This window comes from Mirounga leonina, unplaced genomic scaffold, assembly GCF_011800145.1.
Source record: "Mirounga leonina isolate KUSES-001 unplaced genomic scaffold, KU_Mleo_1.0 Mir_174, whole genome shotgun sequence".
Taxonomy (NCBI): domain Eukaryota; kingdom Metazoa; phylum Chordata; class Mammalia; order Carnivora; family Phocidae; genus Mirounga; species Mirounga leonina.
In genome coordinates, this window is record NW_023270451.1 from 24,908,833 (window position 1) to 24,918,767 (window position 9,935).

The window sequence follows — 9,935 nt, forward strand, 5'->3', positions numbered from 1 at the left end:
TAAATTTTTAAACAACCTTTAAATATCCTTAACTAGGACAAAATTACTCTACTCTTCCCTAACAAAACACATTCTTTACACCTCATACTTTTCCTTAGCACAAAGACATCATATTTTTCTTGAAATTTTGCATATGGTTTCTTCCCTCTACCTTCATTATTCCTAGTAGTTTTATTTACATGTATTTATTAGATTTCCCTAATTTCCAGTGAAAACCAGGAATTAAGTAGTTGTGAACTGTTTCTCACCTACCAACATTCTGTAGTAGATTACCAAATTTATGAATAAACCATTCATAACTTCTAGAGGCACGTGCTTCCTCATAGTATAATTTTTCAATGTGGTGAAAAACATGTTTACTGATCGAAATATCTTTCCTCTCTCAAATAAGAAGCCAAAGGTAGGTAAACTATACATTTAGCTATTAATATTTCAGTATTTTATTTGGAAATGATCTAGATATTCAGTGCATATCCATCATTTAATTTAATTTAGTATAACTGTAAGATTTCAAGTTACTAAAAATATTTCAGAAAATATTAAGTAGACACATTGTAAAACTTAATTATTGTTGAAAAGTTCATTTATAAACTTTATCCTTTATTTAATTTACTTGTTTTTAACCATTTTGCTTGAATTACTCATGAAAATTTCATAAGACATTAAACAAAGATGGCCATGGTCGTATTTTTCTTGTTGACAAATGAGACAAGTATCAGAAAAAATTTAGAGAAGCAAAGAACCTAGAAGTTAAAATATACAGCTGTCTCCAACCTTTTTTTTTTTTTTACTGCTGTGTTTGACATACATCAATTTATTTTTATTGTACATTTTGTTCTTAGGTTGAAAATTTAAACTTCTGTAACTTAAACATCTAGTAGAGATAACATAAGCTTCTGCGACTAGTAAACCCTGGTAGAAAAAGTTCTAAGTCTGCATCATATTTAATGTTGACAACTTTAAAGACGTCTGTTTTTATTAAACCAACAAATTTAAACTAGCTTTTATTTACTGAAGATTATCCCAGACCACATGACCTTGAAAACTATTTGGGTTAGTTTCTATATTTCTGAGAGTTTTTAAAATAGTTACTTCATGTAAACACTTATTATTTTTAAAACCAGTTAAAGCAGAGCTCCTTTATGAATTAATTTTGGCAATAACAGTCAAAGGTAGTAAATACCTATACACACATACATATATGCGTACATATATAGAGACATCCATAACCATACAGGCAGATGCAAATAGAGATCTTAAAATTTTCATTTTAAATCTCAGCCATGAGTTAGTAAATTCTGTTTCTATATTATACCTGACATCTATAAGTTGATGTCATCTTTGCATTATTACTGTTGTGATGATGATGATGACTATTACTTTATCTAAATTCTGTTTTTAGGCAGATGGAACAAGTTAAGGTTACCTGCTCAGTAATGGCTAAATCTTCTTACCAGTATTTATGGGAAAGACTTTTAAGATTTTTATTTGCCTTTGATAGGTAATTTTATGGAGGCAGTGGACTAAATTTGGGGTGGGGGACCCTGTGGAAATACAAATAGCAGGGTTTTTTTGTTTTTTTTTTTTTAAAGACTCTTTTTCCTTTTTTTTTCTTTCTGTCTCAGAGGTTATATTAGCCAAGAATTACCTTCTGGAATATTTATATTTACATTTCCAAGGGTTTGAGAAAGGATGTAGGATTTCTCTAAGAAGGAATTCAGAGGTACATTTGCCTATTATCAGATATCTAGGGTTATTGCCATTTAATTTTTTTCTTTAAGTATAGGATAGTCCAAGGAATTGTGTGTGTCAAGGGGTGGGGGGGCATATGGAAAGGCCTGGAATCAGTGGGGTGTGGTTAGAATAAGGAACATAAATTGAGCCCTCCTGCCTGTTTTCAGTGACCTTGTCAAAACCTTTGGGCGGGGGCGGGGGGGGGGGGGCCTGGGGAGCTATCAGTGTTTTATGTAGGTTTCAGGCTTGCTTGAGTGTCTTTTGCATTTCTTAATTTTTGCTCGAAGTCTGATCTCTACCACCTAATCTAGTCAAGGGAATCTTAAACCAGCCAAGGCATTCTCTTGTATCTTTTTTTTTCTCTCCCTTTTTCAGTCTGATCTTCCCATAGGTATTAATAGGATATTTGTTTAGGATGAGAGCTCTCTAACATTCCTTTTAGATATAAAAGCCAAAGTCTTCAAAGGTATACCTATTTCTTTTTTTAAAAAAGATGTATTTATTTGGGGGGGGTGCAGGGCAGAGGGGCAGAGGGGTAGAGGAGCAGAGCGAGAGAAAGTCTTAAGCAAACTCCATGCCGAGCGTGAAGCCAGACACATGGCTTGATCTCACAACACTGAGATCACAACCCTGAGATCATGACCTGAGCTGAAACCAAGAGTCGGATGCTCAACAGACTGAGCCACCCAGGTGCCCCAGAGGTGTATCTATTTCACTGTGACTCCAAAGCAATAAGCCTTTCTGTGACTTAACTATGGACACAAGAGGCTTCCTTAAAGAAGAGGCAAAGATGCAGCCCCATCCAAGATCCAGAGTTACTCCTAAAACATAGCTTAAGAAAGTAAAGACCTTCATTGTCACAGACAGTAAGAATAGTTCATGTTTGTGAAAACTTCTCTCTGGTTCTCCCATGAACGTGGCAGTCCAGTCACAGACCTGCTCATCTGTGATACTGAGTAGGCAATGCTAGGATGAGACTTTTTAAGAGCTAACAAGGCAACTAAGGTGGAGATGACAAAGGCCCCTTATGGACCGAGACCCCTTTATTAAGACAAATTCCCCTGAGAACTAGCATGGTCCGCAAAGAGAATTCTGCTTGTCATTTTGTGTTCAGGGTGCCTAGCCAGCTAACTAACCACCTGATACAAGTCCAATAACCAGAGAGAATATTCTCATTAGTCACAAAGCCATGGTCCGAGGACATATCAATTCCAGTGTGAGGGCTTTCTCCCCATATATCCAAGCAATTTTCTAATTCTTTGTAGACACTGACCAAGTGTCCCACAAATGTAACTCAATTCTGACACTTTCTACCTGAAGATAGCATCAGATCCCACAGATTAAGGGCTCTGTCCCACAGGACTGCCCCCCACTTCAGATGCCAGTCCCAAATTCAGATTGTTCACCTGTACTCTGACTGATCAGACCCCATGACCCCCCTCCTTGAGTTTGATGAACTTGCTAGAATGGCTCACAGAACCAAGGAAACCATTTTTTTTCTAGATTACCAGTTTATGACAGAGGATATTAAAGAATATGAATCACCAGCTAGATGAATAAATACATATGGCAGGGTCTCAAGCCTCTGTCCCCGTGGAGTTTGGGACATAACACATGGATGCATTCTGGTACACCAACCCGGAAACTGTCTGAACCCTGTCTTTTTGGATTTTTATAGAGGTGACATTACATAGGCACAATTGATTAAGTCATTAACCTTTGGCAATTGATTTAACTTCCAGGCCTGTTCCCCTACCTTGGTGTGGGGGGATGGTGGGACTGAAAGTTCTAATCCTCTAATCACCTGGTTGGTTCCCCTGGTAACCAGCCCCCATCCTTAGGTGTTTTCTCAAAGTCACCTCATGATCATAAACTCAGGTGTGCTTGAAAGGAGTTTGTTATAAATATCAAGACCCATTTATTGCTCTTCCTAGGAAATTTCAAGAGGAAAACATACAAATTTTATCTTACATGTACATAGCAGTTTCCACGAGAAAATGAAGACCCAAAAAGCAGAAAGGTGCAAGTGCTTATATGTACTAGGTTGAGCAGAGTAGTGAGTAATTGTGAAAAAGGAACAAAGATGTCATGGGGAGACTAAAGGAAGATATTTTGTCAAAGTCTGTTTGTACCTCTTTCTCTCAACCTCAGCTCTCTGTCTCTCCTGATAAGAATGTTTTTCTCCTCCTAATATAAGGAGGGCAGCTTTTACCCTGGAGTATCATCTCCTGCTTTCAGGAAGTAAAAGGCAATGTCAGTGTGATCTTGCACCTGCTGTTTTTCAAGTACCTTTAGCTCAAAATAATCCTTATGCTGGAAGTGACCTATTTTGAGGGGTTACGTGTTCTGCCACCCACAGTAGCCCCACGTCTGTCACAGGGTCTTTAAGATAGGCATAACTGAACGAGTAAAATAAAACTACAAAAAAAAAATTCCTTCTTGGGCGCCTGGGTGGCTCAGTCGTTAAGCATCTGCCTTCGGCTCAGGTCATGATCCCAGGGTCCTGGGATCGAGCCCCACATCGGGCTCCCTGCTCCGCGGGAAGCCTGCTTCTCCCTCTCCCACTCCCTCTGCTTGTGTTCCCCCACTTGCTGTCTCTCTCTGTCAAATAAATAAATAAGATCTTTAAAAAAAAATTCCTGTAGTTAACAATGTGCTGGACTTCATATCAAGAAAAGCAGTCAGAAGGCCACCGATTTTTGTGTTGTTATTTTGTATAGATTTATGTATAGATTAATTTATACTGATTAATGTAGTCCATGGGCATGTTTTGTTTGGCTTGAAATTATTAAACATTTAATAATCAATGGATTTTTCTCCCATTTTATTGAGATACAAATGACACGTAACACTATATTTACAGTTGTACAACCATAATTGTACAATATACAATGAAGTACGACTGTATGTTGTATTTACAGTGTACAACACAATGTCTTGATGTACATATATATTGTGAAATGGCTACCGCAGTAAGATTAGGCAACATCCATCACTTCACATAGGTAAAAAAGATTTTGTTGTTGTGATTAAAATGTTTAAGATTTACTCTCTTAGCAACTTTCAAAAATACAATATGCTATTATTTATTATAGTCACCATGCTACACCTTATATCCCTGGAAATTAGTCATCTTATAACTGGAAGTTTGTACCTTTTGACCATCTTCATTCATTCCCCCCCCCATACACCCCCATCTCCTGCCTTTGGCAATCACCAATCTGTTCTCTGTTTCTATGAATTCAATTTTTATTAGATTACACATATAAATGAGATCATGCAGCATTTGTTATTTCTGTCTTGTTTCAACTAGCAGAATGCCTTCAGGTCCTTCTATGTGGACAAAAATTATAGGATTTCCTTCTCTTTTGTGGATGAATAATATTCCATTGTATATATATACACCACAGTTTCCTTTGCATTTATCCATTGATAGCCACTTAGGTGGTTTCCACTTTTTGGCTATTGCAAATAATGCTGCAATGACCATGGGAGTGTAGATACCTCTTCCAGATAGTGATTTTGTTTTTATTGCATAGGGGCGCCTGGGTGGCTCAGTCATTTAAGTGGCTGCCTTCGGCTCAGGTCATGATCCCAGGGTCCTGGGATCGAGCCCCACATCGGGCTCCCTGCTCGGCGGGAAGCCTGCTTCTCCCTCTCCCACTCCCCCTGTTTGTGTTCCCTCTCTTGCTGTATCTCTCTGTCAAATAAATAAATAAAATATTAAAAAAAAAAAAAGATTCTCCCTCTCCCTTTACTTCTTCCTTCTCTGCTCATGCACACTCTCTCTCTTTCCCTCTCTCTCTCAAATAAATAAATCTTAAAATGTTTTTATTACATAAATAACCAGAAGTAGAATTGCTGGATCATGGTAGTTCTATTTTTAATTTTTTGATAAACCTCCACCCTTTTTCCATAGTGGTTGCAACAATTTATATTCCCACCAACAGAGCACATAAGAGTTCCTTTTTCTCCATATCCTTATCATCACTTATTATCTCATTTTTTGATGATAGCCATGCTAACAGGTGTGAGGTGATATCTCATTATAGTCTTGGTGTGCATTTCCTTGATGATCAGTGATGTTCAACACTTTTTCAAGTATCTGTTGACCATTTGTATACCTTCTTTGGAACACTGTCTATTCAGATCCTCTGCCCAATTTTTTTTTAATTTTTTAATTTTTTATTTATTTATTTGAGAGAGAGAGAGAGAGAAACAGCATGAGAGGGGATAGGGTCAGAGGGAGAAGCAAGCTCCCCGCCGAACCGGGAGTCCGATGTGGGACTCCATCCCAGGACTCTGGGATCATGACCTGAGCCGAAGGCAGCCGCTTAACCAACTGAGCCACCCAGGCGCCCACTCTGCCCAATTTTTAACCATATTGTTTGCTATTGAGTTGTATGAATCCCTTATATATTTTAGATATTAACGCCTTATTGGGCAAATGATTTACAAATACTTTCTCCCATTACATATATTGTCTTTTCATTTTGTTGATAGTTTCCTTTGCTCTGCAGAAGCTTTTTAGTTTGATGTAGTTCCACTTGTTTGTTTTTGCCTTTTTTGCCGGTGCTTTGGGTGTCTTATCCAAGAAATCATTGCCAAGATCAAGGTCAAGAATTTTCTCTATGTTTTTTCCTAGGAGTTTTATGGTTTCAGTTCTTACATTTAAGTCTTTGATCCATTTCAAATTGATTTTTAGGAGTTGGATAAAACAGAGGTCCAGTTTCATTTTCATTCTTTTGTAAGTGGAGATCCAGTTTTCCCAGGACCATTTATTGAAGAGACTATCCTTTACTCATTTTGTGTTCTTGATTTTCTTGTCAAAACTTAGTTGATGATATATGCATGGGTTTGTGTGTAGTCTATTCGTTCTACTGGTCTACATGCCTGTTTTTATGCCAGTACCTTACTGTTTTGATTACTCTCCCTTGTAATATAGTTTGAAGTCATGAAGCGTGATGTGTCCGTCCAGCCTTGTTCTTCTTTCTCAAGATCACAGTGGCCATCCAGGGTATTTTTTAAGTCCAAATAAAATTTAGGAAAGTTTTCTCTATTTCTGTGAAAAATGCCATTGGGGTTTTGATTGGGATTGCATTGAATTTGTAGATCACTTTGGGTAGTGTTATTACTTTTACAATATTAATTTGTCCAATTTAAGAACATGGGATATATTTTCATTTATGTGTCTTCTTCAATCTCCTTCATCAGTGTCTTATAGTGTTCCATGTACAGGTCTTTCACCTCCTTATTTAAATTTATTCCTAAGTACTTTATTGTTTTTAATACGATTGTAAATGGGATTGCTTTCTTAATTATTCTTTTAGAATGTTTGTTTTTAGCATATGGAAATGCAACTGATTTCTGTATGTTAATTTGTATGCTGCAAATTTACTAAATTTATTTATTCTAATGATTTTTTCATGATGTCTTTAAGGTTTTATATGTATAAACATGTTATCTGCAGAGACTATTTCATTTTTTTCTTTATGATATAGATGTTTTTCTTTTTCTTGCCTAATTTCCATGGCTACGATTTTCAGTACTATGTTGAATAGAAATGGTGAGAGTGAGCATCTTTGTCTTATTCCTAATCTAGAGGAAAGGATTTTCACATTTCACTGTTGAGCATGATGTTAGCTATGTGCTTATTGTATATGGCCTTTATTATGCTGAGGAACATTACTTCTTACTCAATTTGCTGAGTGTTTTTATCATAAAATTATATTTTGTCAAATACTTTTTTGCATTTATTGAGATGTTCATATGGCTTCTATCCTTCCCTTTCTAGTGAAAGTCAGCCACATTGACTGATGTGAGGATGTTGAATTTTCCTTGCATCCCAGGGATAATTCCCACTTAATCATGGTCGATGATCATCTTAATGTGTTGTTGAATGCAGTTTGCTAATATTTTTTGAGAACTTTTGCATCTGTGTTCATCAGGGATATTGGCCAGTAATTATCTTTTCTTGTAGCATCCTTATCTGGCTTTAGTATCAGGGTAATGCTGGCCTGGCCTTGTAAGATGAGTTTGGGAGTGTTTCTTTTTCTTCAAATGTTTGGAAGAGTTTGAAACGGATTGATGTTAATTATTCTTTAAATGTTTGGTAAAAGTTACTGCTAAAACCATCTAGGCCTGGGCTTTTCTTCATTGGGAAGTTTTGATCGCTAATTCAATCTCCTTACTAGTAATTTGTTCAGATTTTATATTTCTTCATGATACAATCTTGATAGGTTGTATGTTCCTAAAATGTTATCCACTTATTCTAGGGTATCCAGTTTGTTAATGTATAAGTATTCATAGTGTCTCATAATCCTTTGTATTTTTGTGTTATCAGTTGTAATGTTTCGTCTTTCATTTCTGATTTTATTTGAGTCCTCTATCTTTTCATCTCAGTTAATCTAGCTGAAGGTTTGTTAACTTTTTTTTTTTTTTTTTGTCTTTCAAAAAATCCGTTCATAGTTTCATTGCCATTTTCTGGTCTCCATCTCTTTATGCTCTGATCTTTGTTATTTTCTTCATTTTGCTTACATTGAGCTTAGTTTGTTCTTTTTTAGTTTCATGAGATGTAAGGTTGTTGATTTGAGATCTCTCTTGTTTCTTAATATAGATGTTCATTACTATAAACTTCCCTCTTAGAAGTACTTTTGCAATATCCTACAGGTTTTGATATATTATGCTTCCATTTTCATTTGTTTTCAGATTTCCGTTGACTTCCCTTTTGATTTCTTCTTTGATTCATTAGTTTTTCAGTAACATGTTTAATCTCACACATTTGTGAACTTTCCAGCTTTTGTCCTATTATTGACTTCTACTTTTATGCCACTGTCATAGGAGAAGGTACTTGGTATGGTTTCAGTGCTCTTAATTTTAGTAAGACTTGTTTTGTGGCCTATTATGTAACCTAGCCCGGAAATATTCTGTGTGCACTTGAGAAGAATGCGTCTTCTGCTGCTGTCGGATGGAATGTTCTGGTATACGTCTGATAGGTATATTTGGTCTAAAGTGTGATTTGAATCCATTATTTCTTTATTGATTTTCTGTCTGGATGATCTATCTATTGAAAATAGGGTATTGAAGTGCCCTGTTATTATTGCATTGCTGTCTGTTTTATCCTTCAGATCTATTAACAGTCGTTTTATATAATTTGGTGCTTTAGTATTGGGTGCCTAGAATTGACCTCTTTATCATTTGTATAATCTTTTTTTTTTTTTTTTACTCCTGTTACAGTTTTTGACTTACTGTCTTGTTTAAGTATATTATCAGTATAGTTACCCTTGCTCTCTTATGGTTTCCATTTGCATGGAATATCTTTTTCATTCCTTTCATTTTCAGCCAATGAATGTCTATAAAGCTTAAGTGAGTCTCTTATTAGAGACACTGTATAATTCATTCAGTCACTGTGTCTTTTAACTGGAGAATTCAAGCCATTTATATTTAGAATAATTTTTGATAGGTAAGGCCTTACTATTGCCATTTTGTTAATTGCTTTCTGATTGTTTTGTAGTTCCCTTCTTCCTTTCTTCCTATCTTGCTCTTTTTCTTTGTGAGTTGATGATTATTTGTACTAGTGTGCTTTGGCTCTTTTTCTTTATCATTTGTGTCTCTTATAGGTTTTTGCTCTGTGGTTACCATGAGGCTTTTATAATAAATCTTATAGTAACAAACTCCTATTTTAAGTTAGTAACAACTTCACTTCAATTGCATTAAAATTTTCTACTCATTATTCATGCCCCCAAAATTTATGTTGATGTACCAATTAATATCTTTTTACATTGTGTATCCATTAATGTAATATTGTAACAATAATTATTTCAACACTTTTGTGTCTTAATCTATATGTTAGAGTTTGAAGTGATTTATCACCACCATTGCAGTATTAGAGTTAAATTTGACTATATATGTACCTTTGCCAGTGAATCTTATATTTTATATTTTCATGTTTTCATGTTGCTGTTTAGTGTCTTTTCATTTCAGCTTTAACTCCCTGTAGCATTTTTTTTGTATGGCAGGTATATTGGTGAGAAATTCCAATTTCTTTGGAAATGTCTTTATCTCGCCTTTATTTCTGAATGACAATTTTGCTGGGTCTTGGATAAGTTTTTTTTCTTTGAGCATTTTGAACATATCCTTCCCTTCTTTCCTGGTCTATAAGCTTTCTGCTGATAAATCTGTGGGTTGCCTTATCAGGACCC